This window comes from Schistocerca gregaria, unplaced genomic scaffold, assembly GCF_023897955.1.
Source record: "Schistocerca gregaria isolate iqSchGreg1 unplaced genomic scaffold, iqSchGreg1.2 ptg000686l, whole genome shotgun sequence".
Classification (NCBI taxonomy): domain Eukaryota; kingdom Metazoa; phylum Arthropoda; class Insecta; order Orthoptera; family Acrididae; genus Schistocerca; species Schistocerca gregaria.
Genome location: NW_026062066.1, coordinates 161305 through 187564, shown reverse-complemented (window position 1 = coordinate 187564; position 26260 = coordinate 161305). Strand labels below are relative to the sequence as shown.

The following is a 26260-nucleotide window of genomic DNA, read 5'->3' as shown; positions in this document are numbered from 1 at the left end:
CGTGTTCATGAAATGTGTCCCGAGCATGCCGTTCTACAAAGTGGAAGCGTAGATTTTTACAGACGTCTTTCAATAGCGTGTTCGCCGGAGGAGCACTCGTGTCTTAATCCGGTGTGGTCTAGTGGCTAGGATACCTGGCTCTCACCCAGGAGGCCCGGGTTCGATTCCCGGCACCGGAAATGCCTATTTTGTTGCTCCTCTCATGCGACTTGGCCCGACTTAGCTCGACTGACGCTACGCTGACGCTTGCAGAAAACCACGTAAAGTATGACTGGCGGCCACAAGTGACGGCGAGAGAGATGCGACGTCTGCCCACCTCCTATCGAGGCACATACCTGTGGTCAACAGACTTGGAGGACTGCAAGACATTGCCACGGGTGGTGAATGCAGCTAACCCCTGTGCTTAGTGTCCTAATAGCGCGGGCACGTTCGTTTGCCAGTATACATGTAATGAAGAACGCGTCTGACACAGCTGTGGCGAGACACAGTGGCGAGACACAGTGGCTGAGCTTTGCGGTGCATCGCCACTTGCACACGCGAGAACTGCTTTCGGCGGTGCCTCCGTGGCCGTGATCGTCTAGTGGTTAGGACATTGCGTTGTGGCCGCAATAACCCAGGTTCGAATCCTGGTCACGGCACTTTTTAAAGTTTTGCCTCGCTGTCGCTGCAATGACGATAGTGACCCACTGTTTGAAAACACTGTGCCCTCTTGATTTTTCGCTCATGTTCCGCGGGCTGCAGGTGCCAGTTATCAACACGCAATGCCGCCGCACGAAAGAGCGGGCAGCTGCCTGTGTAGTCAATCTCTGTTCGAATAGGGCAGTCGTTTGAGGTGCAATGGATGGGCAGCCAGTCGCAGCAGAACAGGAAGCTGCGTCGTGCACTGTTTCTACAAAAGCGAACAACACTGTCGCAGGTAGCGTGGCCGAGCGGTCTAAGGCGCTGGTTTAAGGCACCAGTCTCTTCGGAGGCGTGGGTTCGAATCCCACCGCTGCCAATTTTTTCTCGTTTTTTGTGCCATTGCGGTGTTTTCTCTTGCGCTACAACGCAGCTCCTGTGACCGCCGTGCCGCGTAGGTAGCGTGGCCGAGCGGTCTAAGGCGCTGGTTTCAGGCACCAGTCTCTTCGGAGGCGTGGGTTCGAATCCCACCGCTGCCAACGTTTTCTGTCTCGAAAGCAGCAGCACTGGTTACCCGCGAAGGAAACAGCGCAGCAAGCCGTGAGCGCCTCTTTCTTAAATTGTCGTAGCACAGTGCGTGGTGCAACGACAGCATTCAGAGGAGCAGTTTGGAGTAATGATGCCTTGCGTTCGTGTTCATGAAATGTGTCCCGAGCATGCCGTTCTACAAAGTGGAAGCGTAGATTTTTACAGACGTCTTTCAATAGCGTGTTCGCCGGAGGAGCACTCGTGTCTTAATCCGGTGTGGTCTAGTGGCTAGGATACCTGGCTCTCACCCAGGAGGCCCGGGTTCGATTCCCGGCACCGGAAATGCCTATTTTGTTGCTCCTCTCATGCGACTTGGCCCGACTTAGCTCGACTGACGCTACGCTGACGCTTGCAGAAAACCACGTAAAGTATGACTGGCGGCCACAAGTGACGGCGAGAGAGATGCGACGTCTGCCCACCTCCTATCGAGGCACATACCTGTGGTCAACAGACTTGGAGGACTGCAAGACATTGCCACGGGTGGTGAATGCAGCTAACCCCTGTGCTTAGTGTCCTAATAGCGCGGGCACGTTCGTTTGCCAGTATACATGTAATGAAGAACGCGTCTGACACAGCTGTGGCGAGACACAGTGGCGAGACACAGTGGCTGAGCTTTGCGGTGCATCGCCACTTGCACACGCGAGAACTGCTTTCGGCGGTGCCTCCGTGGCCGTGATCGTCTAGTGGTTAGGACATTGCGTTGTGGCCGCAATAACCCAGGTTCGAATCCTGGTCACGGCACTTTTTAAAGTTTTGCCTCGCTGTCGCTGCAATGACGATAGTGACCCACTGTTTGAAAACACTGTGCCCTCTTGATTTTTCGCTCATGTTCCGCGGGCTGCAGGTGCCAGTTATCAACACGCAATGCCGCCGCACGAAAGAGCGGGCAGCTGCCTGTGTAGTCAATCTCTGTTCGAATAGGGCAGTCGTTTGAGGTGCAATGGATGGGCAGCCAGTCGCAGCAGAACAGGAAGCTGCGTCGTGCACTGTTTCTACAAAAGCGAACAACACTGTCGCAGGTAGCGTGGCCGAGCGGTCTAAGGCGCTGGTTTAAGGCACCAGTCTCTTCGGAGGCGTGGGTTCGAATCCCACCGCTGCCAATTTTTTCTCGTTTTTTGTGCCATTGCGGTGTTTTCTCTTGCGCTACAACGCAGCTCCTGTGACCGCCGTGCCGCGTAGGTAGCGTGGCCGAGCGGTCTAAGGCGCTGGTTTCAGGCACCAGTCTCTTCGGAGGCGTGGGTTCGAATCCCACCGCTGCCAACGTTTTCTGTCTCGAAAGCAGCAGCACTGGTTACCCGCGAAGGAAACAGCGCAGCAAGCCGTGAGCGCCTCTTTCTTAAATTGTCGTAGCACAGTGCGTGGTGCAACGACAGCATTCAGAGGAGCAGTTTGGAGTAATGATGCCTTGCGTTCGTGTTCATGAAATGTGTCCCGAGCATGCCGTTCTACAAAGTGGAAGCGTAGATTTTTACAGACGTCTTTCAATAGCGTGTTCGCCGGAGGAGCACTCGTGTCTTAATCCGGTGTGGTCTAGTGGCTAGGATACCTGGCTCTCACCCAGGAGGCCCGGGTTCGATTCCCGGCACCGGAAATGCCTATTTTGTTGCTCCTTTCATGCGACTTGGCCCGACTTAGCTCGACTGACGCTACGCTGACGCTTGCAGAAAACCACGTAAAGTATGACTGGCGGCCACAAGTGACGGCGAGAGAGATGCGACGTCTGCCCACCTCCTATCGAGGCACATACCTGTGGTCAACAGACTTGGAGGACTGCAAGACATTGCCACGGGTGGTGAATGCAGCTAACCCCTGTGCTTAGTGTCCTAATAGCGCGGGCACGTTCGTTTGCCAGTATACATGTAATGAAGAACGCGTCTGACACAGCTGTGGCGAGACACAGTGGCGAGACACAGTGGCTGAGCTTTGCTGTGCATCGCCACTTGCACACGCGAGAACTGCTTTCGGCGGTGCCTCCGTGGCCGTGATCGTCTAGTGGTTAGGACATTGCGTTGTGGCCGCAATAACCCAGGTTCGAATCCTGGTCACGGCACTTTTTAAAGTTTTGCCTCGCTGTCGCTGCAATGACGATAGTGACCCACTGTTTGAAAACACTGTGCCCTCTTGATTTTTCGCTCATGTTCCGCGGGCTGCAGGTGCCAGTTATCAACACGCAATGCCGCCGCACGAAAGAGCGGGCAGCTGCCTGTGTAGTCAATCTCTGTTTGAATAGGGCAGTCGTTTGAGGTGCAATGGATGGGCAGCCAGTCGCAGCAGAACAGGAAGCTGCGTCGTGCACTGTTTCTACAAAAGCGAACAACACTGTCGTAGATAGCGTGGCCGAGCGGTCTAAGGCGCTGGTTTCAGGCACCAGTCTCTTCGGAGGCGTGGGTTCGAATCCCACCGCTGCCAACGTTTTCTGTCTCGAAAGCAGCAGCACTGGTTACCCGCGAAGGAAACAGCGCAGCAAGCCGTGAGCGCCTCTTTCTTAAATTGTCGTAGCACAGTGCGTGGTGCAACGACAGCATTCAGAGGAGCAGTTTGGAGTAATGATGCCTTGCGTTCGTGTTCATGAAATGTGTCCCGAGCATGCCGTTCTACAAAGTGGAAGCGTAGATTTTTACAGACGTCTTTCAATAGCGTGTTCGCCGGAGGAGCACTCGTGTCTTAATCCGGTGTGGTCTAGTGGCTAGGATACCTGGCTCTCACCCAGGAGGCCCGGGTTCGATTCCCGGCACCGGAAATGCCTATTTTGTTGCTCCTCTCATGCGACTTGGCCCGACTTAGCTCGACTGACGCTACGCTGACGCTTGCAGAAAACCACGTAAAGTATGACTGGCGGCCACAAGTGACGGCGAGAGAGATGCGACGTCTGCCCACCTCCTATCGAGGCACATACCTGTGGTCAACAGACTTGGAGGACTGCAAGACATTGCCACGGGTGGTGAATGCAGCTAACCCCTGTGCTTAGTGTCCTAATAGCGCGGGCACGTTCGTTTGCCAGTATACATGTAATGAAGAACGCGTCTGACACAGCTGTGGCGAGACACAGTGGCGAGACACAGTGGCTGAGCTTTGCTGTGCATCGCCACTTGCACACGCGAGAACTGCTTTCGGCGGTGCCTCCGTGGCCGTGATCGTCTAGTGGTTAGGACATTGCGTTGTGGCCGCAATAACCCAGGTTCGAATCCTGGTCACGGCACTTTTTAAAGTTTTGCCTCGCTGTCGCTGCAATGACGATAGTGACCCACTGTTTGAAAACACTGTGCCCTCTTGATTTTTCGCTCATGTTCCGCGGGCTGCAGGTGCCAGTTATCAACACGCAATGCCGCCGCACGAAAGAGCGGGCAGCTGCCTGTGTAGTCAATCTCTGTTCGAATAGGGCAGTCGTTTGAGGTGCAATGGATGGGCAGCCAGTCGCAGCAGAACAGGAAGCTGCGTCGTGCACTGTTTCTACAAAAGCGAACAACACTGTCGCAGGTAGCGTGGCCGAGCGGTCTAAGGCGCTGGTTTAAGGCACCAGTCTCTTCGGAGGCGTGGGTTCGAATCCCACCGCTGCCAATTTTTTCTCGTTTTTTGTGCCATTGCGGTGTTTTCTCTTGCGCTACAACGCAGCTCCTGTGACCGCCGTGCCGCGTAGGTAGCGTGGCCGAGCGGTCTAAGGCGCTGGTTTCAGGCACCAGTCTCTTCGGAGGCGTGGGTTCGAATCCCACCGCTGCCAACGTTTTCTGTCTCGAAAGCAGCAGCACTGGTTACCCGCGAAGGAAACAGCGCAGCAAGCCGTGAGCGCCTCTTTCTTAAATTGTCGTAGCACAGTGCGTGGTGCAACGACAGCATTCAGAGGAGCAGTTTGGAGTAATGATGCCTTGCGTTCGTGTTCATGAAATGTGTCCCGAGCATGCCGTTCTACAAAGTGGAAGCGTAGATTTTTACAGACGTCTTTCAATAGCGTGTTCGCCGGAGGAGCACTCGTGTCTTAATCCGGTGTGGTCTAGTGGCTAGGATACCTGGCTCTCACCCAGGAGGCCCGGGTTCGATTCCCGGCACCGGAAATGCCTATTTTGTTGCTCCTCTCATGCGACTTGGCCCGACTTAGCTCGACTGACGCTACGCTGACGCTTGCAGAAAACCACGTAAAGTATGACTGGCGGCCACAAGTGACGGCGAGAGAGATGCGACGTCTGCCCACCTCCTATCGAGGCACATACCTGTGGTCAACAGACTTGGAGGACTGCAAGACATTGCCACGGGTGGTGAATGCAGCTAACCCCTGTGCTTAGTGTCCTAATAGCGCGGGCACGTTCGTTTGCCAGTATACATGTAATGAAGAACGCGTCTGACACAGCTGTGGCGAGACACAGTGGCGAGACACAGTGGCTGAGCTTTGCTGTGCATCGCCACTTGCACACGCGAGAACTGCTTTCGGCGGTGCCTCCGTGGCCGTGATCGTCTAGTGGTTAGGACATTGCGTTGTGGCCGCAATAACCCAGGTTCGAATCCTGGTCACGGCACTTTTTAAAGTTTTGCCTCGCTGTCGCTGCAATGACGATAGTGACCCACTGTTTGAAAACACTGTGCCCTCTTGATTTTTCGCTCATGTTCCGCGGGCTGCAGGTGCCAGTTATCAACACGCAATGCCGCCGCACGAAAGAGCGGGCAGCTGCCTGTGTAGTCAATCTCTGTTTGAATAGGGCAGTCGTTTGAGGTGCAATGGATGGGCAGCCAGTCGCAGCAGAACAGGAAGCTGCGTCGTGCACTGTTTCTACAAAAGCGAACAACACTGTCGTAGATAGCGTGGCCGAGCGGTCTAAGGCGCTGGTTTCAGGCACCAGTCTCTTCGGAGGCGTGGGTTCGAATCCCACCGCTGCCAACGTTTTCTGTCTCGAAAGCAGCAGCACTGGTTACCCGCGAAGGAAACAGCGCAGCAAGCCGTGAGCGCCTCTTTCTTAAATTGTCGTAGCACAGTGCGTGGTGCAACGACAGCATTCAGAGGAGCAGTTTGGAGTAATGATGCCTTGCGTTCGTGTTCATGAAATGTGTCCCGAGCATGCCGTTCTACAAAGTGGAAGCGTAGATTTTTACAGACGTCTTTCAATAGCGTGTTCGCCGGAGGAGCACTCGTGTCTTAATCCGGTGTGGTCTAGTGGCTAGGATACCTGGCTCTCACCCAGGAGGCCCGGGTTCGATTCCCGGCACCGGAAATGCCTATTTTGTTGCTCCTCTCATGCGACTTGGCCCGACTTAGCTCGACTGACGCTACGCTGACGCTTGCAGAAAACCACGTAAAGTATGACTGGCGGCCACAAGTGACGGCGAGAGAGATGCGACGTCTGCCCACCTCCTATCGAGGCACATACCTGTGGTCAACAGACTTGGAGGACTGCAAGACATTGCCACGGGTGGTGAATGCAGCTAACCCCTGTGCTTAGTGTCCTAATAGCGCGGGCACGTTCGTTTGCCAGTATACATGTAATGAAGAACGCGTCTGACACAGCTGTGGCGAGACACAGTGGCGAGACACAGTGGCTGAGCTTTGCTGTGCATCGCCACTTGCACACGCGAGAACTGCTTTCGGCGGTGCCTCCGTGGCCGTGATCGTCTAGTGGTTAGGACATTGCGTTGTGGCCGCAATAACCCAGGTTCGAATCCTGGTCACGGCACTTTTTAAAGTTTTGCCTCGCTGTCGCTGCAATGACGATAGTGACCCACTGTTTGAAAACACTGTGCCCTCTTGATTTTTCGCTCATGTTCCGCGGGCTGCAGGTGCCAGTTATCAACACGCAATGCCGCCGCACGAAAGAGCGGGCAGCTGCCTGTGTAGTCAATCTCTGTTTGAATAGGGCAGTCGTTTGAGGTGCAATGGATGGGCAGCCAGTCGCAGCAGAACAGGAAGCTGCGTCGTGCACTGTTTCTACAAAAGCGAACAACACTGTCGTAGATAGCGTGGCCGAGCGGTCTAAGGCGCTGGTTTCAGGCACCAGTCTCTTCGGAGGCGTGGGTTCGAATCCCACCGCTGCCAACGTTTTCTGTCTCGAAAGCAGCAGCACTGGTTACCCGCGAAGGAAACAGCGCAGCAAGCCGTGAGCGCCTCTTTCTTAAATTGTCGTAGCACAGTGCGTGGTGCAACGACAGCATTCAGAGGAGCAGTTTGGAGTAATGATGCCTTGCGTTCGTGTTCATGAAATGTGTCCCGAGCATGCCGTTCTACAAAGTGGAAGCGTAGATTTTTACAGACGTCTTTCAATAGCGTGTTCGCCGGAGGAGCACTCGTGTCTTAATCCGGTGTGGTCTAGTGGCTAGGATACCTGGCTCTCACCCAGGAGGCCCGGGTTCGATTCCCGGCACCGGAAATGCCTATTTTGTTGCTCCTCTCATGCGACTTGGCCCGACTTAGCTCGACTGACGCTACGCTGACGCTTGCAGAAAACCACGTAAAGTATGACTGGCGGCCACAAGTGACGGCGAGAGAGATGCGACGTCTGCCCACCTCCTATCGAGGCACATACCTGTGGTCAACAGACTTGGAGGACTGCAAGACATTGCCACGGGTGGTGAATGCAGCTAACCCCTGTGCTTAGTGTCCTAATAGCGCGGGCACGTTCGTTTGCCAGTATACATGTAATGAAGAACGCGTCTGACACAGCTGTGGCGAGACACAGTGGCGAGACACAGTGGCTGAGCTTTGCTGTGCATCGCCACTTGCACACGCGAGAACTGCTTTCGGCGGTGCCTCCGTGGCCGTGATCGTCTAGTGGTTAGGACATTGCGTTGTGGCCGCAATAACCCAGGTTCGAATCCTGGTCACGGCACTTTTTAAAGTTTTGCCTCGCTGTCGCTGCAATGACGATAGTGACCCACTGTTTGAAAACACTGTGCCCTCTTGATTTTTCGCTCATGTTCCGCGGGCTGCAGGTGCCAGTTATCAACACGCAATGCCGCCGCACGAAAGAGCGGGCAGCTGCCTGTGTAGTCAATCTCTGTTCGAATAGGGCAGTCGTTTGAGGTGCAATGGATGGGCAGCCAGTCGCAGCAGAACAGGAAGCTGCGTCGTGCACTGTTTCTACAAAAGCGAACAACACTGTCGCAGGTAGCGTGGCCGAGCGCTCTAAGGCGCTGGTTTAAGGCACCAGTCTCTTCGGAGGCGTGGGTTCGAATCCCACCGCTGCCAATTTTTTCTCGTTTTTTGTGCCATTGCGGTGTTTTCTCTTGCGCTACAACGCAGCTCCTGTGACCGCCGTGCCGCGTAGGTAGCGTGGCCGAGCGGTCTAAGGCGCTGGTTTCAGGCACCAGTCTCTTCGGAGGCGTGGGTTCGAATCCCACCGCTGCCAACGTTTTCTGTCTCGAAAGCAGCAGCACTGGTTACCCGCGAAGGAAACAGCGCAGCAAGCCGTGAGCGCCTCTTTCTTAAATTGTCGTAGCACAGTGCGTGGTGCAACGACAGCATTCAGAGGAGCAGTTTGGAGTAATGATGCCTTGCGTTCGTGTTCATGAAATGTGTCCCGAGCATGCCGTTCTACAAAGTGGAAGCGTAGATTTTTACAGACGTCTTTCAATAGCGTGTTCGCCGGAGGAGCACTCGTGTCTTAATCCGGTGTGGTCTAGTGGCTAGGATACCTGGCTCTCACCCAGGAGGCCCGGGTTCGATTCCCGGCACCGGAAATGCCTATTTTGTTGCTCCTCTCATGCGACTTGGCCCGACTTAGCTCGACTGACGCTACGCTGACGCTTGCAGAAAACCACGTAAAGTATGACTGGCGGCCACAAGTGACGGCGAGAGAGATGCGACGTCTGCCCACCTCCTATCGAGGCACATACCTGTGGTCAACAGACTTGGAGGACTGCAAGACATTGCCACGGGTGGTGAATGCAGCTAACCCCTGTGCTTAGTGTCCTAATAGCGCGGGCACGTTCGTTTGCCAGTATACATGTAATGAAGAACGCGTCTGACACAGCTGTGGCGAGACACAGTGGCGAGACACAGTGGCTGAGCTTTGCTGTGCATCGCCACTTGCACACGCGAGAACTGCTTTCGGCGGTGCCTCCGTGGCCGTGATCGTCTAGTGGTTAGGACATTGCGTTGTGGCCGCAATAACCCAGGTTCGAATCCTGGTCACGGCACTTTTTAAAGTTTTGCCTCGCTGTCGCTGCAATGACGATAGTGACCCACTGTTTGAAAACACTGTGCCCTCTTGATTTTTCGCTCATGTTCCGCGGGCTGCAGGTGCCAGTTATCAACACGCAATGCCGCCGCACGAAAGAGCGGGCAGCTGCCTGTGTAGTCAATCTCTGTTCGAATAGGGCAGTCGTTTGAGGTGCAATGGATGGGCAGCCAGTCGCAGCAGAACAGGAAGCTGCGTCGTGCACTGTTTCTACAAAAGCGAACAACACTGTCGCAGGTAGCGTGGCCGAGCGGTCTAAGGCGCTGGTTTAAGGCACCAGTCTCTTCGGAGGCGTGGGTTCGAATCCCACCGCTGCCAATTTTTTCTCGTTTTTTGTGCCATTGCGGTGTTTTCTCTTGCGCTACAACGCAGCTCCTGTGACCGCCGTGCCGCGTAGGTAGCGTGGCCGAGCGGTCTAAGGCGCTGGTTTCAGGCACCAGTCTCTTCGGAGGCGTGGGTTCGAATCCCACCGCTGCCAACGTTTTCTGTCTCGAAAGCAGCAGCACTGGTTACCCGCGAAGGAAACAGCGCAGCAAGCCGTGAGCGCCTCTTTCTTAAATTGTCGTAGCACAGTGCGTGGTGCAACGACAGCATTCAGAGGAGCAGTTTGGAGTAATGATGCCTTGCGTTCGTGTTCATGAAATGTGTCCCGAGCATGCCGTTCTACAAAGTGGAAGCGTAGATTTTTACAGACGTCTTTCAATAGCGTGTTCGCCGGAGGAGCACTCGTGTCTTAATCCGGTGTGGTCTAGTGGCTAGGATACCTGGCTCTCACCCAGGAGGCCCGGGTTCGATTCCCGGCACCGGAAATGCCTATTTTGTTGCTCCTCTCATGCGACTTGGCCCGACTTAGCTCGACTGACGCTACGCTGACGCTTGCAGAAAACCACGTAAAGTATGACTGGCGGCCACAAGTGACGGCGAGAGAGATGCGACGTCTGCCCACCTCCTATCGAGGCACATACCTGTGGTCAACAGACTTGGAGGACTGCAAGACATTGCCACGGGTGGTGAATGCAGCTAACCCCTGTGCTTAGTGTCCTAATAGCGCGGGCACGTTCGTTTGCCAGTATACATGTAATGAAGAACGCGTCTGACACAGCTGTGGCGAGACACAGTGGCGAGACACAGTGGCTGAGCTTTGCTGTGCATCGCCACTTGCACACGCGAGAACTGCTTTCGGCGGTGCCTCCGTGGCCGTGATCGTCTAGTGGTTAGGACATTGCGTTGTGGCCGCAATAACCCAGGTTCGAATCCTGGTCACGGCACTTTTTAAAGTTTTGCCTCGCTGTCGCTGCAATGACGATAGTGACCCACTGTTTGAAAACACTGTGCCCTCTTGATTTTTCGCTCATGTTCCGCGGGCTGCAGGTGCCAGTTATCAACACGCAATGCCGCCGCACGAAAGAGCGGGCAGCTGCCTGTGTAGTCAATCTCTGTTCGAATAGGGCAGTCGTTTGAGGTGCAATGGATGGGCAGCCAGTCGCAGCAAAACAGGAAGCTGCGTCGTGCACTGTTTCTACAAAAGCGAACAACACTGTCGCAGGTAGCGTGGCCGAGCGGTCTAAGGCGCTGGTTTAAGGCACCAGTCTCTTCGGAGCCGTGGGCCCGAACACATCGCGCGCTCGCTGCGGCGTGTCGGGCGGTGTTTACTTGCGGATCGCGGTCGGCGGCGTGTGCCTCGCGGTGCTGTTTCTGCAGTAGTTTGTTATTCCTGTGAGTACCATGGATCTCAATCATTCAGAGAATCGTCAGAACAATATTCAGTGCGCGTTTGATAGATCCGTGCGTAGGCCTACGGCTTTCGAGATTCATGAATGGATTAAAAGTGATCTTCAATTACCGAAAAGTGTTGTTCTTGGCGTTCAACTTGACGCGTTCCTTAACTCGGTATTGTTAAAACTGTCGTCTTCCGATATGTGTGATACTCTAGTCAATGTGAATGGTGGTATACGTAAAATCAGGCACCTTGACGGTACTATTAGTGATGTTGTGTTATCGAACGCGGGTTATGGTATACGCACTGTTCGCGTGTTTAACCTGCCATTCGAAGTCCGTAATGAAACTATTTCTCGTAGTTTACTTCCGTATGGTACAGTGCTTTCGGTCGTAAAAGAGAAATGGTCGTCAGCTTATCATTACGACGTTGAGAACGGTGTTCGCAGTGTCCGCATGATTGTCCGACAGCATATACCGTCTTTTGTTGTTGTTGCTGGCCATCGGGCCTTTATTACTTATAGCGGTCAACCGGCAACCTGTTCTTTTTGCAATGGTACCGGACATTTTCGACAGGACTGTCCGAAACGTAGTCGCCCAGTGCAATTACCAAGGACAGACGGTCAGGATGAGGTGACGTGGGCGTCGGTCGCGCTTGGCGCCTCCCCCGCACGTGCGAGTCGTGTGTCTGCACCTGCGATTGCGACCGACGTTGTGGCTATGGACGTTACACCTTCCGTTCCTGTTGCTGATAGCTCCCCGGCGTTGCCTGTGATTTCTTTGCCTGTCGATGTAGCGGCCCCCGTGCCTGATACGCAGGCTGTTGACAAAATTGAGCTACCGATTATGTCTGACCCTGTACCGGCTGATGTAACGCTGTCCGTATTAGAACCCGTATCAGAGGCTGCTCCCACTGTTGTGAATGAGAATGTGTCCGCTGCTGCCGTCGTTGTTGTAGACCGTGAGGTGCGTCTTGACGCCCCCGCGGAACCCAAACCGCGTCGGGAAAGGCCGACTGAGAGGGCTGAAAACGTTCCCCGCATTCGCAGCGCGAGTATTTCGAGTGTTTCCTCTCGTAAGGCGCGAACGCCGTCCCCGGTGGTAACTTGTGTTCCACCGTACAAGTCCACCTCTAAACTAAAAAAATTGCAACGGGCCTCGCAGCGCGCGGTTGTTGACTCGCGGCAGGCGCCGGCTTCCGAACGCCGTCGGCAGCGGCCTGCTGCTTGCAGTCAGCCCGAGGCGTCCGTGAGTTCCGCGGAGTCCAAGCGGGACGAGAAAGTTCGGCAGCTAAAGGTTCTCCTTACTAAAACGGAGCCTGTCGTAGCAAGTGGTATGGCGATGGACGTTGTTCAGGGCGTGTCTCCTGCCAACTTGGCAGCCAAACGTAAATCGGACGACTCACATTGCCGTCGCATCCGGCCGCACTCGCAGGATTCTGGATCTGTTTCTGCCGTCGGCGCTGGACCTGCCACGGCGGCTCCTTCCGGTGCCGCTGTTAGTATGGACACGGAGGTGGTTCAGCCCCCCGTGTTTTCCGGTGATAAGTGTGACTGGGCGGCGGACGTGGAGGTGGACGACGGCACTGGAGCCGGTACGTAGCGCGACTTTGCTCTTTGCTTGGCAGCGTGATTGCATCCGCCGTTGCCTAAGTTTAACGTTGTTTTTTGTGGCGTATTCTTGTCTCTCTTGTGTGCCACCGGTCTGTTGCGCGTTTTAACCTGTATTTTGCACGCGAGTGTAATTTTGGCAGCGCCACTGCACCCGTCGTTGTATGTTTTTATTTGGTGTGTATTTTAAATGTGTTTGGTATTTTTCAATGTGTTGGGTGCCAGCCGCTCGTAGGCGGCACATTTTAGTCGTTCTTGCCGCTCACTTGGATCCTTATGGATACACGGGTGCTTTTCCAGATGTGAGCATTCATTTTTTACACAGTTGTGTAGTTTTGTTGTGTATGGGGTCTGACACGCGTTTTTTGTGTGTTTACCCCGTTCCTCTCAAGACCATGTGCTGTCATACCGGTGCATGTGCCGCTTTTGTGGTGCGTATACCTTTTTTTTTCGCGCGTCTGATGTGTGACATCCGTTTTAGACATAATTTACTGTGCTTGCCACTTCCTTGCATATTTTTAGCGGCACGTGTGCATGCAATTTTTTGCGGACCTAAGTTTTAGCCTTTGAAAGTGTCTGGTGTTTATTGTCCGCTGGCGGAACTTTTAGTCGTTTTGTGTTGAAACAGTGTGTACTCCTTGTGACGCCCATGCTTCCACCGTTGTGCACGCTTCCTTGAATTTTATTCTTCTTGTTATTTCTTGTCTTTGCTGTGTCTGGTGTGTGCCCCCCGCCGCCGATCTTGTCTACATTACTTGTTATCTTCGCAGCGATACTGCCTCGCTTCTTGTGCACACTATATTTGTTGCTCCTTGCGTTGTGTATGGTTCCTGACACGCGTCGGTGGCATATACTTACTGTTAATGTTAACAAAATGCGTAGTCCTCATAAGGTCCTTGCATTAAAAACTCTTTTATGTGAAACCCGTTGCCATGTCGCTTTTTTGCAAGAAGTGACACGGGAGGCTCTCCTGCTTTTAACCGATCTGAGTGACTACGTTATTGTGGATAATGTGGTGTCAGACAATGTCACCGGTACAGCTATTTTAGTCTGCTCCGGGCTCAATGTCACTAATATCGAGTGTCTCCCTACTGGCCGCGCTATTGCGTGCACTATTGAAGGCGTCACGTTTGTTAATGTTTATGCTCCTTCCGGTAGCGACTACGCGGCGCGGCGGCTCTTTTATAGTCAGGAGCTGTGTGAGGTTTTGCACCGCAATTCCGCTCATTTAATTCTCGGCGGTGATTTTAATGCGGTCACCGATGACCGCGATCAAGAGCCGCGCCCCAATAAGTGTCAGGAACTCCACACGCTTCTCACAAGTTTTAATCTGCAGGACACGTGGCGAATGCTCCACCCGGTTGACACCCAATTTACCTATTTTTATCCACAGGGACACAGCCGACTTGATCGGATCTATGTGTCATCGTCACTTGCGGCCCCGGTGGCTCGATCTGAGGTCAGGCCGGTTATTTTTTCAGATCACTGCAGTTATTTTTGTGAACTTTCGCTTCCATTTTTTAGGCCTTCCTATCGCCGAAATCTATGGAAGTTTAACTGCAGCCTGCTGGCCGACTCTCATTTTCAGCAGTGCTTCACTGATATGTGGCACAAACTTTTGCAGGCTAAACCCGGTGATAGTAGCGTTCTCGGCTGGTGGGTTGGTACTGCCAAACCTGCAGTCCGGACCTTTTTAATTAATTTTAGCCGAGACGCAGCGCACTGGCGTCGCTCGACGTCACAGTTTTATCAGAACTGTTTGAAGGATCTCGCCCGCCAAGTTACGGCCCAGCCGCATCTTCTTCCCATTTTTAAACAATTTCAGGCCGAACTTTTGTCCGATCTGCGGCGAAAGGGTAGGGGGCCGGTTACTCGGTGCCAACCTGTGGGTGCCGTGGACGGGGAGCCGCTCTCTATATATCATCTTAACAGAGAGCGGAAGATGCGCGAACGATTGGCCTTTAATGCGTGGGTCACTCGGGATGGAACAAAGACTTCCGACAGGGTGACGATTGAGAGGGAAATCCACGCACATTTTGAGTCTCTCTTTCGGGACGTTGATGTCGAACCCGCTGCGCTGCGTCGTCTTTTACAGGGGATTCCAAATGTTTTACGTCGCACAGACCGTGTCCATCTAAATGAGGCTTTTACGTCCGATGAATTGCACGAAGCTGTCAAGCGAAGTCCTAGGGGAAAATCTCCCGGAATGGACGGCATTCCCGCTGAATTTTATTTGCAATTTTTTAACCTTTTACGCGATACGTTAACCGGTATCGCGAATGAAATTCTTAATGGCGCTCCTCTACCAACGGAATTTGCAGCGGGATGCATCACGCTCATTCCCAAATCGAAAGCGACGCCGAATCTCCACGCTGTTCGACCGATCACTCTGTTAAACGCGGACTATAAGATCATGGCGAGGTGCGTCGCGCACAGACTGCGGCAAGTCATGCCGCGCGTTCTCTGTGAACATCAGACGTGTGCTGTGCGTGACAGGAATATTTTTGACGCCGTTCTGGCCTATAGGGACTGTATCGGTTTTGTACGCGGCAACAGAGTTCGGTCGGCAGCCATTATGTTGATCGATTTCCAGAATGCGTTTGACAGGGTTGGCCATGCCTATTTGCGGCGTGTCATGGTTGCAATGGGCTTTGGCCGTAAGTTTACCCACACGGTTCAGGGTTTTTTGCGCAATGCCACGTCGAGTGTCATCGTCAATGGGTCCCTCAGTCAGCCTATACGTCTAACTCGCTCGGTCAGACAGGGTTGCCCGTTGTCAATGACACTTTACGCTTTGGCGCTCGACCCGCTGCTGCGGTCTATCTGCCGCGAGTGTCCCGGGATCCAACTTGGGGAAGATCACCTCACTTGTCGGGCTTATGCCGACGATCTTGGGGTGTTCTTGGGTCGGCCGGCTGATGTGGATACCCTGTACTCTGTTCTCCGGCTGTTTGAGAAGGCGACGGGGGCCGTTGTGAATGTTCACAAGACGGTTTTGCTGCCTCTTACTCCACGCATGAGCCATGTGCGTCGAAATTGGTTCAGTGTTGTGCAGCAGCACAAAGTCCTGGGGGTTATTTTGTCTGATAATCCTCAGCGCATGGAGGCTCTGAATTGGCGCCCCGTCTTACACAAAATTCGAGCGGTTGTTAAAATTCATGCGGCCCGGCATTTGGCGCTCCATGACAAGGTGCATCTCATTAACACTACCATCTTAGCTAGAGCGTGGTATTTAGCACAGGTTCTCCCGGTTCCTAAGCTTCTAGATCGCGCTATTAAACAGGCCGTCTACTGGCTCCTTTGGAAAGGGGAAATTTTCAAAGTTTCGTTAGCCACCTGCACCTTACATACGGCCGATGGGGGACTCGGTCTGGTGGATTTTTCCGCCAAATGCGCGGCGCTCCTCCTCAAACGGACTACGGCCGTATTGGAGAAAGGCACCAGCAGTGCCACGGTCAGGTTGTTCACCCAATACCGCCCACCTTCCGTGGTTGCTCCGGTCTCTGTCAGCCACATACCCTTTGCGCTGAATTACGTGCGGCGTTTTTATTTTAACAGCAGCTATCTTGCGCATAGTGGCACCAGCGGCGGTCGTGTGGGCGACATTGTCCGTGCTCTGAGGGGATTACCGGCCAGAAACAAGTGGGAGTACCGCCTACCGCACACTGACTGGCGGACAGTTTGGCGCAACATCACCACCCCCGTGCTTCCTGCACCTGTCAGAGCGACGTGGTATAAAGTGGTCAATGGCACGATTCCTACAAATGCTAAACTGCACTCTATTCATCTGAGTCCGTCCCCTGCATGCGAAGAATGCCATGTCGACGATACCATTGAACATCGTTTCGTGTGCCGTCGGTTCCGTGCTGTGTGGGACACTGCTCGGGATATGGTTCGTCTCGTCAACAGGGTGTCTACAGCGCAGGTGACAGTGGCAGATGCAATCGTACCTCAGTGTAAGGCGTTTCCATCCACCAAACGCAATGCCACCATCTGGTTACTCGGCCATACAATTTATTCGCTCTTTTGTCTCAAACTGACGGATCGTTTGGATTTTCTCACCTACTTATGGACTGAGCACGGCAAGTACCGTGTTCGTACCGATTATGTTCTGACTTTTGCAAATTTTTTGCATGTCGCTTTGGCGCATGCTTTTGCTCCTTACCGATGTCGACTTAATTAATTTTCCAAATTCCTGCTTAAAACTGTGACGTGATCGTGAGCGAATTCGTTTAGCGATGCATGACTATTCAGTATCTGGAACGAAAAATATAACGTAATCGGGAGACATTTCTCCCTTGGGAATTGCCTCGTATATGGTGTATTGCGAGGATTTTTGTTTTCCTTTCTCTATTTTCCTCTTGTTTTCCACTCTGCCATGTTATGGTTTGGGATCGTGTTACCGCGAAGAAGCGTTTGCATGAAAGTGTTCCCTTTTTTGTGGACATTTCATTGTGTTTTACTTACTTTTACTTTAGTCAGGATTGATGGTGTGATTTTCCTAATTGAATTGCATTTTTTTTTTTTTTTTTTTTATTAAGAGTGATCATCGCACCTCTCTTTCTTTTTCCACGGAGTACGTCCGTGATTATGACTTCTCTGTTGCTGAATGGCGTTTTGCTTTGTGTGCTGACTGGACTTTTCTTTGACTGATTTCCGGAAGTAATATTATTCTTTATTTTCCACTTCACGAAGCAATCGCATGTTTACTCTGATTTCCGTGAAGATCCACACCTTTCCGTTAACCCTTTCACCAACAATGCCTCAGAGGAAGGAGGCTTACTATTCATTTTGCTTTGGTCAACGTTCGTTTTCGTTTAAGTTACATCTGGCAACGGCACTAACTATAGCTGAGAAGCTCGCCGACGAAGGCGTTATTTGGAGAGCGAAAGGACGGGCTATAAGGGGAGATGGGAGGCCCAAGAGAAAAAAAAAAAAAAAAAAGAAAAAAAAAAAAAGTTGCCAATTTTGACGTCTCATTTTTGTGCCGTTGCTGTGTGTTGTCGTGGGCTAGGACGCAGCTCCTGTGTCGCGCGTGTTGTGTAGGTAGAGTGGCCGAGCGGTCTAAGGCGCTGGTTTTAGGCACCAGTCACTTCGGAGGCGTGGGTTCCAACCCCACAGCTGCTAAACGTATAATGTTTCCCGCGTCGAAGACAGCTGCACCCATTGCCCGCAAAGGAAACAGCACAACAAGGCGTGAGCGTCTGCTTCGAAAAAAAAAAAAAAAAAAAAAAAAAGTTGCCAATTTCTACGTCTCATTTTTTGTGCCGCTGCGGTGTTTTATCGTGGGGTAGGACACAGCTCTTGTGACGCGCCTGTTGTGTAGGTAGCGTGGCCGAGAGGTCTAAGCTGCTGGTTTCAGGCACCAGTCTCTTTGGAGGAGTGGGTTCCAATCCCACAGCTGCCAAACGTGTAAATGATTCCTGTGTCGAAGACGGCTGCACTTACTGCCTGCAAAGAAAACAGCTTCTGCTTCGTGAATTGCCGTAGAACAGTGTGTGGTGCAACGACAGGATTTGTAGGCGCCTTTTGCTCTCATCATTGCCGGCGTTCGTCTCGACGAAATGCCTCCAGAGTACGCCGTTCTATAACGTGAGAGAGTGGATTTGAAAAAAAAAAAAAGCTGCCAACGTTTTCTGTCTCGAAAGCAGCAGCACTGGTTACCCGCGAAGGAAACAGCGCAGCAAGCCGTGAGCGCCTCTTTCTTAAATTGTCGTAGCACAGTGCGTGGTGCAACGACAGCATTCAGAGGAGCAGTTTGGAGTAATGATGCCTTGCGTTCGTGTTCATGAAATGTGTCCCGAGCATGCCGTTCTACAAAGTGGAAGCGTAGATTTTTACAGACGTCTTTCAATAGCGTGTTCGCCGGAGGAGCACTCGTGTCTTAATCCGGTGTGGTCTAGTGGCTAGGATACCTGGCTCTCACCCAGGAGGCCCGGGTTCGATTCCCGGCACCGGAAATGCCTATTTTGTTGCTCCTCTCATGCGACTTGGCCCGACTTAGCTCGACTGACGCTACGCTGACGCTTGCAGAAAACCACGTAAAGTATGACTGGCGGCCACAAGTGACGGCGAGAGAGATGCGACGTCTGCCCACCTCCTATCGAGGCACATACCTGTGGTCAACAGACTTGGAGGACTGCAAGACATTGCCACGGGTGGTGAATGCAGCTAACCCCTGTGCTTAGTGTCCTAATAGCGCGGGCACGTTCGTTTGCCAGTATACATGTAATGAAGAACGCGTCTGACACAGCTGTGGCGAGACACAGTGGCGAGACACAGTGGCTGAGCTTTGCTGTGCATCGCCACTTGCACACGCGAGAACTGCTTTCGGCGGTGCCTCCGTGGCCGTGATCGTCTAGTGGTTAGGACATTGCGTTGTGGCCGCAATAACCCAGGTTCGAATCCTGGTCACGGCACTTTTTAAAGTTTTGCCTCGCTGTCGCTGCAATGACGATAGTGACCCACTGTTTGAAAACACTGTGCCCTCTTGATTTTTCGCTCATGTTCCGCGGGCTGCAGGTGCCAGTTATCAACACGCAATGCCGCCGCACGAAAGAGCGGGCAGCTGCCTGTGTAGTCAATCTCTGTTTGAATAGGGCAGTCGTTTGAGGTGCAATGGATGGGCAGCCAGTCGCAGCAGAACAGGAAGCTGCGTCGTGCACTGTTTCTACAAAAGCGAACAACACTGTCGTAGGTAGCGTGGCCGAGCGGTCTAAGGCGCTGGTTTCAGGCACCAGTCTCTTCGGAGGCGTGGGTTCGAATCCCACCGCTGCCAACGTTTTCTGTCTCGAAAGCAGCAGCACTGGTTACCCGCGAAGGAAACAGCGCAGCAAGCCGTGAGCGCCTCTTTCTTAAATTGTCGTAGCACAGTGCGTGGTGCAACGACAGCATTCAGAGGAGCAGTTTGGAGTAATGATGCCTTGCGTTCGTGTTCATGAAATGTGTCCCGAGCATGCCGTTCTACAAAGTGGAAGCGTAGATTTTTACAGACGTCTTTCAATAGCGTGTTCGCCGGAGGAGCACTCGTGTCTTAATCCGGTGTGGTCTAGTGGCTAGGATACCTGGCTCTCACCCAGGAGGCCCGGGTTCGATTCCCGGCACCGGAAATGCCTATTTTGTTGCTCCTCTCATGCGACTTGGCCCGACTTAGCTCGACTGACGCTACGCTGACGCTTGCAGAAAACCACGTAAAGTATGACTGGCGGCCACAAGTGACGGCGAGAGAGATGCGACGTCTGCCCACCTCCTATCGAGGCACATACCTGTGGTCAACAGACTTGGAGGACTGCAAGACATTGCCACGGGTGGTGAATGCAGCTAACCCCTGTGCTTAGTGTCCTAATAGCGCGGGCACGTTCGTTTGCCAGTATACATGTAATGAAGAACGCGTCTGACACAGCTGTGGCGAGACACAGTGGCGAGACACAGTGGCTGAGCTTTGCTGTGCATCGCCACTTGCACACGCGAGAACTGCTTTCGGCGGTGCCTCCGTGGCCGTGATCGTCTAGTGGTTAGGACATTGCGTTGTGGCCGCAATAACCCAGGTTCGAATCCTGGTCACGGCACTTTTTAAAGTTTTGCCTCGCTGTCGCTGCAATGACGATAGTGACCCACTGTTTGAAAACACTGTGCCCTCTTGATTTTTCGCTCATGTTCCGCGGGCTGCAGGTGCCAGTTATCAACACGCAATGCCGCCGCACGAAAGAGCGGGCAGCTGCCTGTGTAGTCAATCTCTGTTCGAATAGGGCAGTCGTTTGAGGTGCAATGGATGGGCAGCCAGTCGCAGCAGAACAGGAAGCTGCGTCGTGCACTGTTTCTACAAAAGCGAACAACACTGTCGCAGGTAGCGTGGCCGAGCGGTCTAAGGCGCTGGTTTAAGGCACCAGTCTCTTCGGAGGCGTGGGTTCGAATCCCACCGCTGCCAATTTTTTCTCGTTTTTTGTGCCATTGCGGTGTTTTCTCTTGCGCTACAACGCAGCTCCTGTGACCGCCGTGCCGCGTAGGTAGCGTGGCCGAGCGGTCTAAGGCGCTGGTTTCAGGCACCAGTCTCTTCGGAGGCGTGGGTTCGAATCCCACCGCTGCCAACGTTTTCTGTCTCGAAAGCAGCAGCACTGGTTACCCGCGAAGGAAACAGCGCAGCAAGCCGTGAGCGCCTCTTTCTTAAATTGTCGTAGCACAGTGCGTGGTGCAACGACAGCATTCAGAGGAGCAGTTTGGAGTAATGATGCCTTGCGTTCGTGTTCATGAAATGTGTCCCGAGCATGCCGTTCTACAAAGTGGAAGCGTAGATTTTTACAGACGTCTTTCAATAGCGTGTTCGCCGGAGGAGCACTCGTGTCTTAATCCGGTGTGGTCTAGTGGCTAGGATACCTGGCTCTCACCCAGGAGGCCCGGGTTCGATTCCCGGCACCGGAAATGCCTATTTTGTTGCTCCTCTCATGCGACTTGGCCCGACTTAGCTCGACTGACGCTACGCTGACGCTTGCAGAAAACCACGTAAAGTATGACTGGCGGCCACAAGTGACGGCGAGAGAGATGCGACGTCTGCCCACCTCCTATCGAGGCACATACCTGTGGTCAACAGACTTGGAGGACTGCAAGACATTGCCACGGGTGGTGAATGCAGCTAACCCCTGTGCTTAGTGTCCTAATAGCGCGGGCACGTTCGTTTGCCAGTAGACATGTAATGAAGAACGCGTCTGACACAGCTGTGGCGAGACACAGTGGCGAGACACAGTGGCTGAGCTTTGCTGTGCATCGCCACTTGCACACGCGAGAACTGCTTTCGGCGGTGCCTCCGTGGCCGTGATCGTCTAGTGGTTAGGACATTGCGTTGTGGCCGCAATAACCCAGGTTCGAATCCTGGTCACGGCACTTTTTAAAGTTTTGCCTCGCTGTCGCTGCAATGACGATAGTGACCCACTGTTTGAAAACACTGTGCCCTCTTGATTTTTCGCTCATGTTCCGCGGGCTGCAGGTGCCAGTTATCAACACGCAATGCCGCCGCACGAAAGAGCGGGCAGCTGCCTGTGTAGTCAATCTCTGTTCGAATAGGGCAGTCGTTTGAGGTGCAATGGATGGGCAGCCAGTCGCAGCAGAACAGGAAGCTGCGTCGTGCACTGTTTCTACAAAAGCGAACAACACTGTCGCAGGTAGCGTGGCCGAGCGGTCTAAGGCGCTGGTTTAAGGCACCAGTCTCTTCGGAGGCGTGGGTTCGAATCCCACCGCTGCCAATTTTTTCTCGTTTTTTGTGCCATTGCGGTGTTTTCTCTTGCGCTACAACGCAGCTCCTGTGACCGCCGTGCCGCGTAGGTAGCGTGGCCGAGCGGTCTAAGGCGCTGGTTTCAGGCACCAGTCTCTTCGGAGGCGTGGGTTCGAATCCCACCGCTGCCAACGTTTTCTGTCTCGAAAGCAGCAGCACTGGTTACCCGCGAAGGAAACAGCGCAGCAAGCCGTGAGCGCCTCTTTCTTAAATTGTCGTAGCACAGTGCGTGGTGCAACGACAGCATTCAGAGGAGCAGTTTGGAGTAATGATGCCTTGCGTTCGTGTTCATGAAATGTGTCCCGAGCATGCCGTTCTACAAAGTGGAAGCGTAGATTTTTACAGACGTCTTTCAATAGCGTGTTCGCCGGAGGAGCACTCGTGTCTTAATCCGGTGTGGTCTAGTGGCTAGGATACCTGGCTCTCACCCAGGAGGCCCGGGTTCGATTCCCGGCACCGGAAATGCCTATTTTGTTGCTCCTCTCATGCGACTTGGCCCGACTTAGCTCGACTGACGCTACGCTGACGCTTGCAGAAAACCACGTAAAGTATGACTGGCGGCCACAAGTGACGGCGAGAGAGATGCGACGTCTGCCCACCTCCTATCGAGGCACATACCTGTGGTCAACAGACTTGGAGGACTGCAAGACATTGCCACGGGTGGTGAATGCAGCTAACCCCTGTGCTTAGTGTCCTAATAGCGCGGGCACGTTCGTTTGCCAGTATACATGTAATGAAGAACGCGTCTGACACAGCTGTGGCGAGACACAGTGGCGAGACACAGTGGCTGAGCTTTGCTGTGCATCGCCACTTGCACACGCGAGAACTGCTTTCGGCGGTGCCTCCGTGGCCGTGATCGTCTAGTGGTTAGGACATTGCGTTGTGGCCGCAATAACCCAGGTTCGAATCCTGGTCACGGCACTTTTTAAAGTTTTGCCTCGCTGTCGCTGCAATGACGATAGTGACCCACTGTTTGAAAACACTGTGCCCTCTTGATTTTTCGCTCATGTTCCGCGGGCTGCAGGTGCCAGTTATCAACACGCAATGCCGCCGCACGAAAGAGCGGGCAGCTGCCTGTGTAGTCAATCTCTGTTCGAATAGGGCAGTCGTTTGAGGTGCAATGGATGGGCAGCCAGTCGCAGCAGAACAGGAAGCTGCGTCGTGCACTGTTTCTACAAAAGCGAACAACACTGTCGCAGGTAGCGTGGCCGAGCGGTCTAAGGCGCTGGTTTAAGGCACCAGTCTCTTCGGAGGCGTGGGTTCGAATCCCACCGCTGCCAATTTTTTCTCGTTTTTTGTGCCATTGCGGTGTTTTCTCTTGCGCTACAACGCAGCTCCTGTGACCGCCGTGCCGCGTAGGTAGCGTGGCCGAGCGGTCTAAGGCGCTGGTTTCAGGCACCAGTCTCTTCGGAGGCGTGGGTTCGAATCCCACCGCTGCCAACGTTTTCTGTCTCGAAAGCAGCAGCACTGGTTACCCGCGAAGGAAACAGCGCAGCAAGCCGTGAGCGCCTCTTTCTTAAATTGTCGTAGCACAGTGCGTGGTGCAACGACAGCATTCAGAGGAGCAGTTTGGAGTAATGATGCCTTGCGTTCGTGTTCATGAAATGTGTCCCGAGCATGCCGTTCTACAAAGTGGAAGCGTAGATTTTTACAGACGTCTTTCAATAGCGTGTTCGCCGGAGGAGCACTCGTGTCTTAATCCGGTGTGGTCTAGTGGCTAGGATACCTGGCTCTCACCCAGGAGGCCCGGGTTCGATTCCCGGCACCGGAAATGCCTATTTTGTTGCTCCTCTCATGCGACTTGGCCCGACTTAGCTCGACTGACGCTACGCTGACGCTTGCAGAAAACCACGTAAAGTATGACTGGCGGCCACAAGTGACGGCGAGAGAGATGCGACGTCTGCCCACCTCCTATCGAGGCACATACCTGTGGTCAACAGACTTGGAGGACTGCAAGACATTGCCACGGGTGGTGAATGCAGCTAACCCCTGTGCTTAGTGTCCTAATAGCGCGGGCACGTTCGTTTGCCAGTATACATGTAATGAAGAACGCGTCTGACACAGCTGTGGCGAGACACAGTGGCGAGACACAGTGGCTGAGCTTTGCTGTGCATCGCCACTTGCACACGCGAGAACTGCTTTCGGCGGTGCCTCCGTGGCCGTGATCGTCTAGTGGTTAGGACATTGCGTTGTGGCCGCAATAACCCAGGTTCGAATCCTGGTCACGGCACTTTTTAAAGTTTTGCCTCGCTGTCGCTGCAATGACGATAGTGACCCACTGTTTGAAAACACTGTGCCCTCTTGATTTTTCGCTCATGTTCCGCGGGCTGCAGGTGCCAGTTATCAACACGCAATGCCGCCGCACGAAAGAGCGGGCAGCTGCCTGTGTAGTCAATCTCTGTTCGAATAGGGCAGTCGTTTGAGGTGCAATGGATGGGCAGCCAGTCGCAGCAGAACAGGAAGCTGCGTCGTGCACTGTTTCTACAAAAGCGAACAACACTGTCGCAGGTAGCGTGGCCGAGCGGTCTAAGGCGCTGGTTTAAGGCACCAGTCTCTTCGGAGGCGTGGGTTCGAATCCCACCGCTGCCAATTTTTTCTCGTTTTTTGTGCCATTGCGGTGTTTTCTCTTGCGCTACAACGCAGCTCCTGTGACCGCCGTGCCGCGTAGGTAGCGTGGCCGAGCGGTCTAAGGCGCTGGTTTCAGGCACCAGTCTCTTCGGAGGCGTGGGTTCGAATCCCACCGCTGCCAACGTTTTCTGTCTCGAAAGCAGCAGCACTGGTTACCCGCGAAGGAAACAGCGCAGCAAGCCGTGAGCGCCTCTTTCTTAAATTGTCGTAGCACAGTGCGTGGTGCAACGACAGCATTCAGAGGAGCAGTTTGGAGTAATGATGCCTTGCGTTCGTGTTCATGAAATGTGTCCCGAGCATGCCGTTCTACAAAGTGGAAGCGTAGATTTTTACAGACGTCTTTCAATAGCGTGTTCGCCGGAGGAGCACTCGTGTCTTAATCCGGTGTGGTCTAGTGGCTAGGATACCTGGCTCTCACCCAGGAGGCCCGGGTTCGATTCCCGGCACCGGAAATGCCTATTTTGTTGCTCCTCTCATGCGACTTGGCCCGACTTAGCTCGACTGACGCTACGCTGACGCTTGCAGAAAACCACGTAAAGTATGACTGGCGGCCACAAGTGACGGCGAGAGAGATGCGACGTCTGCCCACCTCCTATCGAGGCACATACCTGTGGTCAACAGACTTGGAGGACTGCAAGACATTGCCACGGGTGGTGAATGCAGCTAACCCCTGTGCTTAGTGTCCTAATAGCGCGGGCACGTTCGTTTGCCAGTATACATGTAATGAAGAACGCGTCTGACACAGCTGTGGCGAGACACAGTGGCGAGACACAGTGGCTGAGCTTTGCTGTGCATCGCCACTTGCACACGCGAGAACTGCTTTCGGCGGTGCCTCCGTGGCCGTGATCGTCTAGTGGTTAGGACATTGCGTTGTGGCCGCAATAACCCAGGTTCGAATCCTGGTCACGGCACTTTTTAAAGTTTTGCCTCGCTGTCGCTGCAATGACGATAGTGACCCACTGTTTGAAAACACTGTGCCCTCTTGATTTTTCGCTCATGTTCCGCGGGCTGCAGGTGCCAGTTATCAACACGCAATGCCGCCGCACGAAAGAGCGGGCAGCTGCCTGTGTAGTCAATCTCTGTTCGAATAGGGCAGTCGTTTGAGGTGCAATGGATGGGCAGCCAGTCGCAGCAGAACAGGAAGCTGCGTCGTGCACTGTTTCTACAAAAGCGAACAACACTGTCGCAGGTAGCGTGGCCGAGCGGTCTAAGGCGCTGGTTTAAGGCACCAGTCTCTTCGGAGGCGTGGGTTCGAATCCCACCGCTGCCAATTTTTTCTCGTTTTTTGTGCCATTGCGGTGTTTTCTCTTGCGCTACAACGCAGCTCCTGTGACCGCCGTGCCGCGTAGGTAGCGTGGCCGAGCGGTCTAAGGCGCTGGTTTCAGGCACCAGTCTCTTCGGAGGCGTGGGTTCGAATCCCACCGCTGCCAACGTTTTCTGTCTCGAAAGCAGCAGCACTGGTTACCCGCGAAGGAAACAGCGCAGCAAGCCGTGAGCGCCTCTTTCTTAAATTGTCGTAGCACAGTGCGTGGTGCAACGACAGCATTCAGAGGAGCAGTTTGGAGTAATGATGCCTTGCGTTCGTGTTCATGAAATGTGTCCCGAGCATGCCGTTCTACAAAGTGGAAGCGTAGATTTTTACAGACGTCTTTCAATAGCGTGTTCGCCGGAGGAGCACT

At 53.5% G+C, this 26260-nt stretch overlaps 54 non-coding genes across 54 annotated transcripts; all 54 read left to right on the top strand.

The window, feature by feature from the left end:
• The first annotated feature begins 107 nt into the window (after positions 1-107).
• Trnae-cuc (transfer RNA glutamic acid (anticodon CUC)) lies at positions 108-179 on the top strand. Its single transcript has one exon. It is a non-coding gene; the product is annotated as a tRNA-Glu (tRNA).
• A 387-nt stretch (positions 180-566) lies between these two features.
• On the top strand, positions 567-638 carry Trnah-gug (transfer RNA histidin (anticodon GUG)). The gene has a single exon. It is a non-coding gene; the product is annotated as a tRNA-His (tRNA).
• A 277-nt stretch (positions 639-915) lies between these two features.
• Positions 916-997, top strand: Trnal-aag (transfer RNA leucine (anticodon AAG)). The gene has a single exon. It is a non-coding gene; the product is annotated as a tRNA-Leu (tRNA).
• A 78-nt stretch (positions 998-1075) lies between these two features.
• Trnal-cag (transfer RNA leucine (anticodon CAG)) lies at positions 1076-1157 on the top strand. Its single transcript has one exon. It is a non-coding gene; the product is annotated as a tRNA-Leu (tRNA).
• Positions 1158-1416: 259 nt separating this feature from the next.
• Positions 1417-1488, top strand: Trnae-cuc (transfer RNA glutamic acid (anticodon CUC)). The gene has a single exon. It is a non-coding gene; the product is annotated as a tRNA-Glu (tRNA).
• Positions 1489-1875: 387 nt separating this feature from the next.
• Trnah-gug (transfer RNA histidin (anticodon GUG)) lies at positions 1876-1947 on the top strand. Its single transcript has one exon. It is a non-coding gene; the product is annotated as a tRNA-His (tRNA).
• A 277-nt stretch (positions 1948-2224) lies between these two features.
• Trnal-aag (transfer RNA leucine (anticodon AAG)) lies at positions 2225-2306 on the top strand. The gene has a single exon. It is a non-coding gene; the product is annotated as a tRNA-Leu (tRNA).
• A 78-nt stretch (positions 2307-2384) lies between these two features.
• On the top strand, positions 2385-2466 carry Trnal-cag (transfer RNA leucine (anticodon CAG)). Its single transcript has one exon. It is a non-coding gene; the product is annotated as a tRNA-Leu (tRNA).
• A 259-nt stretch (positions 2467-2725) lies between these two features.
• Positions 2726-2797, top strand: Trnae-cuc (transfer RNA glutamic acid (anticodon CUC)). Its single transcript has one exon. It is a non-coding gene; the product is annotated as a tRNA-Glu (tRNA).
• Positions 2798-3184: 387 nt separating this feature from the next.
• Trnah-gug (transfer RNA histidin (anticodon GUG)) lies at positions 3185-3256 on the top strand. Its single transcript has one exon. It is a non-coding gene; the product is annotated as a tRNA-His (tRNA).
• Positions 3257-3533: 277 nt separating this feature from the next.
• On the top strand, positions 3534-3615 carry Trnal-cag (transfer RNA leucine (anticodon CAG)). Its single transcript has one exon. It is a non-coding gene; the product is annotated as a tRNA-Leu (tRNA).
• A 259-nt stretch (positions 3616-3874) lies between these two features.
• Positions 3875-3946, top strand: Trnae-cuc (transfer RNA glutamic acid (anticodon CUC)). Its single transcript has one exon. It is a non-coding gene; the product is annotated as a tRNA-Glu (tRNA).
• A 387-nt stretch (positions 3947-4333) lies between these two features.
• Positions 4334-4405, top strand: Trnah-gug (transfer RNA histidin (anticodon GUG)). The gene has a single exon. It is a non-coding gene; the product is annotated as a tRNA-His (tRNA).
• A 277-nt stretch (positions 4406-4682) lies between these two features.
• Trnal-aag (transfer RNA leucine (anticodon AAG)) lies at positions 4683-4764 on the top strand. Its single transcript has one exon. It is a non-coding gene; the product is annotated as a tRNA-Leu (tRNA).
• Positions 4765-4842: 78 nt separating this feature from the next.
• Trnal-cag (transfer RNA leucine (anticodon CAG)) lies at positions 4843-4924 on the top strand. The gene has a single exon. It is a non-coding gene; the product is annotated as a tRNA-Leu (tRNA).
• Positions 4925-5183: 259 nt separating this feature from the next.
• Trnae-cuc (transfer RNA glutamic acid (anticodon CUC)) lies at positions 5184-5255 on the top strand. The gene has a single exon. It is a non-coding gene; the product is annotated as a tRNA-Glu (tRNA).
• A 387-nt stretch (positions 5256-5642) lies between these two features.
• Positions 5643-5714, top strand: Trnah-gug (transfer RNA histidin (anticodon GUG)). The gene has a single exon. It is a non-coding gene; the product is annotated as a tRNA-His (tRNA).
• Positions 5715-5991: 277 nt separating this feature from the next.
• On the top strand, positions 5992-6073 carry Trnal-cag (transfer RNA leucine (anticodon CAG)). Its single transcript has one exon. It is a non-coding gene; the product is annotated as a tRNA-Leu (tRNA).
• A 259-nt stretch (positions 6074-6332) lies between these two features.
• On the top strand, positions 6333-6404 carry Trnae-cuc (transfer RNA glutamic acid (anticodon CUC)). Its single transcript has one exon. It is a non-coding gene; the product is annotated as a tRNA-Glu (tRNA).
• A 387-nt stretch (positions 6405-6791) lies between these two features.
• On the top strand, positions 6792-6863 carry Trnah-gug (transfer RNA histidin (anticodon GUG)). The gene has a single exon. It is a non-coding gene; the product is annotated as a tRNA-His (tRNA).
• A 277-nt stretch (positions 6864-7140) lies between these two features.
• On the top strand, positions 7141-7222 carry Trnal-cag (transfer RNA leucine (anticodon CAG)). The gene has a single exon. It is a non-coding gene; the product is annotated as a tRNA-Leu (tRNA).
• Positions 7223-7481: 259 nt separating this feature from the next.
• Trnae-cuc (transfer RNA glutamic acid (anticodon CUC)) lies at positions 7482-7553 on the top strand. Its single transcript has one exon. It is a non-coding gene; the product is annotated as a tRNA-Glu (tRNA).
• A 387-nt stretch (positions 7554-7940) lies between these two features.
• On the top strand, positions 7941-8012 carry Trnah-gug (transfer RNA histidin (anticodon GUG)). The gene has a single exon. It is a non-coding gene; the product is annotated as a tRNA-His (tRNA).
• Positions 8013-8289: 277 nt separating this feature from the next.
• Trnal-aag (transfer RNA leucine (anticodon AAG)) lies at positions 8290-8371 on the top strand. Its single transcript has one exon. It is a non-coding gene; the product is annotated as a tRNA-Leu (tRNA).
• A 78-nt stretch (positions 8372-8449) lies between these two features.
• Trnal-cag (transfer RNA leucine (anticodon CAG)) lies at positions 8450-8531 on the top strand. The gene has a single exon. It is a non-coding gene; the product is annotated as a tRNA-Leu (tRNA).
• A 259-nt stretch (positions 8532-8790) lies between these two features.
• Trnae-cuc (transfer RNA glutamic acid (anticodon CUC)) lies at positions 8791-8862 on the top strand. Its single transcript has one exon. It is a non-coding gene; the product is annotated as a tRNA-Glu (tRNA).
• A 387-nt stretch (positions 8863-9249) lies between these two features.
• Positions 9250-9321, top strand: Trnah-gug (transfer RNA histidin (anticodon GUG)). The gene has a single exon. It is a non-coding gene; the product is annotated as a tRNA-His (tRNA).
• A 277-nt stretch (positions 9322-9598) lies between these two features.
• On the top strand, positions 9599-9680 carry Trnal-aag (transfer RNA leucine (anticodon AAG)). The gene has a single exon. It is a non-coding gene; the product is annotated as a tRNA-Leu (tRNA).
• A 78-nt stretch (positions 9681-9758) lies between these two features.
• On the top strand, positions 9759-9840 carry Trnal-cag (transfer RNA leucine (anticodon CAG)). The gene has a single exon. It is a non-coding gene; the product is annotated as a tRNA-Leu (tRNA).
• Positions 9841-10099: 259 nt separating this feature from the next.
• Trnae-cuc (transfer RNA glutamic acid (anticodon CUC)) lies at positions 10100-10171 on the top strand. Its single transcript has one exon. It is a non-coding gene; the product is annotated as a tRNA-Glu (tRNA).
• A 387-nt stretch (positions 10172-10558) lies between these two features.
• Trnah-gug (transfer RNA histidin (anticodon GUG)) lies at positions 10559-10630 on the top strand. The gene has a single exon. It is a non-coding gene; the product is annotated as a tRNA-His (tRNA).
• A 7946-nt stretch (positions 10631-18576) lies between these two features.
• Positions 18577-18648, top strand: Trnae-cuc (transfer RNA glutamic acid (anticodon CUC)). Its single transcript has one exon. It is a non-coding gene; the product is annotated as a tRNA-Glu (tRNA).
• A 387-nt stretch (positions 18649-19035) lies between these two features.
• On the top strand, positions 19036-19107 carry Trnah-gug (transfer RNA histidin (anticodon GUG)). Its single transcript has one exon. It is a non-coding gene; the product is annotated as a tRNA-His (tRNA).
• Positions 19108-19384: 277 nt separating this feature from the next.
• On the top strand, positions 19385-19466 carry Trnal-cag (transfer RNA leucine (anticodon CAG)). The gene has a single exon. It is a non-coding gene; the product is annotated as a tRNA-Leu (tRNA).
• Positions 19467-19725: 259 nt separating this feature from the next.
• Positions 19726-19797, top strand: Trnae-cuc (transfer RNA glutamic acid (anticodon CUC)). The gene has a single exon. It is a non-coding gene; the product is annotated as a tRNA-Glu (tRNA).
• Positions 19798-20184: 387 nt separating this feature from the next.
• Trnah-gug (transfer RNA histidin (anticodon GUG)) lies at positions 20185-20256 on the top strand. Its single transcript has one exon. It is a non-coding gene; the product is annotated as a tRNA-His (tRNA).
• Positions 20257-20533: 277 nt separating this feature from the next.
• On the top strand, positions 20534-20615 carry Trnal-aag (transfer RNA leucine (anticodon AAG)). Its single transcript has one exon. It is a non-coding gene; the product is annotated as a tRNA-Leu (tRNA).
• Positions 20616-20693: 78 nt separating this feature from the next.
• Positions 20694-20775, top strand: Trnal-cag (transfer RNA leucine (anticodon CAG)). The gene has a single exon. It is a non-coding gene; the product is annotated as a tRNA-Leu (tRNA).
• Positions 20776-21034: 259 nt separating this feature from the next.
• Positions 21035-21106, top strand: Trnae-cuc (transfer RNA glutamic acid (anticodon CUC)). The gene has a single exon. It is a non-coding gene; the product is annotated as a tRNA-Glu (tRNA).
• Positions 21107-21493: 387 nt separating this feature from the next.
• Trnah-gug (transfer RNA histidin (anticodon GUG)) lies at positions 21494-21565 on the top strand. The gene has a single exon. It is a non-coding gene; the product is annotated as a tRNA-His (tRNA).
• Positions 21566-21842: 277 nt separating this feature from the next.
• Positions 21843-21924, top strand: Trnal-aag (transfer RNA leucine (anticodon AAG)). The gene has a single exon. It is a non-coding gene; the product is annotated as a tRNA-Leu (tRNA).
• A 78-nt stretch (positions 21925-22002) lies between these two features.
• On the top strand, positions 22003-22084 carry Trnal-cag (transfer RNA leucine (anticodon CAG)). Its single transcript has one exon. It is a non-coding gene; the product is annotated as a tRNA-Leu (tRNA).
• Positions 22085-22343: 259 nt separating this feature from the next.
• Trnae-cuc (transfer RNA glutamic acid (anticodon CUC)) lies at positions 22344-22415 on the top strand. The gene has a single exon. It is a non-coding gene; the product is annotated as a tRNA-Glu (tRNA).
• Positions 22416-22802: 387 nt separating this feature from the next.
• Positions 22803-22874, top strand: Trnah-gug (transfer RNA histidin (anticodon GUG)). Its single transcript has one exon. It is a non-coding gene; the product is annotated as a tRNA-His (tRNA).
• A 277-nt stretch (positions 22875-23151) lies between these two features.
• On the top strand, positions 23152-23233 carry Trnal-aag (transfer RNA leucine (anticodon AAG)). Its single transcript has one exon. It is a non-coding gene; the product is annotated as a tRNA-Leu (tRNA).
• A 78-nt stretch (positions 23234-23311) lies between these two features.
• Positions 23312-23393, top strand: Trnal-cag (transfer RNA leucine (anticodon CAG)). Its single transcript has one exon. It is a non-coding gene; the product is annotated as a tRNA-Leu (tRNA).
• A 259-nt stretch (positions 23394-23652) lies between these two features.
• Trnae-cuc (transfer RNA glutamic acid (anticodon CUC)) lies at positions 23653-23724 on the top strand. The gene has a single exon. It is a non-coding gene; the product is annotated as a tRNA-Glu (tRNA).
• A 387-nt stretch (positions 23725-24111) lies between these two features.
• On the top strand, positions 24112-24183 carry Trnah-gug (transfer RNA histidin (anticodon GUG)). The gene has a single exon. It is a non-coding gene; the product is annotated as a tRNA-His (tRNA).
• Positions 24184-24460: 277 nt separating this feature from the next.
• Trnal-aag (transfer RNA leucine (anticodon AAG)) lies at positions 24461-24542 on the top strand. Its single transcript has one exon. It is a non-coding gene; the product is annotated as a tRNA-Leu (tRNA).
• Positions 24543-24620: 78 nt separating this feature from the next.
• On the top strand, positions 24621-24702 carry Trnal-cag (transfer RNA leucine (anticodon CAG)). The gene has a single exon. It is a non-coding gene; the product is annotated as a tRNA-Leu (tRNA).
• A 259-nt stretch (positions 24703-24961) lies between these two features.
• Positions 24962-25033, top strand: Trnae-cuc (transfer RNA glutamic acid (anticodon CUC)). The gene has a single exon. It is a non-coding gene; the product is annotated as a tRNA-Glu (tRNA).
• Positions 25034-25420: 387 nt separating this feature from the next.
• Trnah-gug (transfer RNA histidin (anticodon GUG)) lies at positions 25421-25492 on the top strand. Its single transcript has one exon. It is a non-coding gene; the product is annotated as a tRNA-His (tRNA).
• Positions 25493-25769: 277 nt separating this feature from the next.
• Trnal-aag (transfer RNA leucine (anticodon AAG)) lies at positions 25770-25851 on the top strand. Its single transcript has one exon. It is a non-coding gene; the product is annotated as a tRNA-Leu (tRNA).
• Positions 25852-25929: 78 nt separating this feature from the next.
• Trnal-cag (transfer RNA leucine (anticodon CAG)) lies at positions 25930-26011 on the top strand. Its single transcript has one exon. It is a non-coding gene; the product is annotated as a tRNA-Leu (tRNA).
• Positions 26012-26260: the final 249 nt, after the last annotated feature.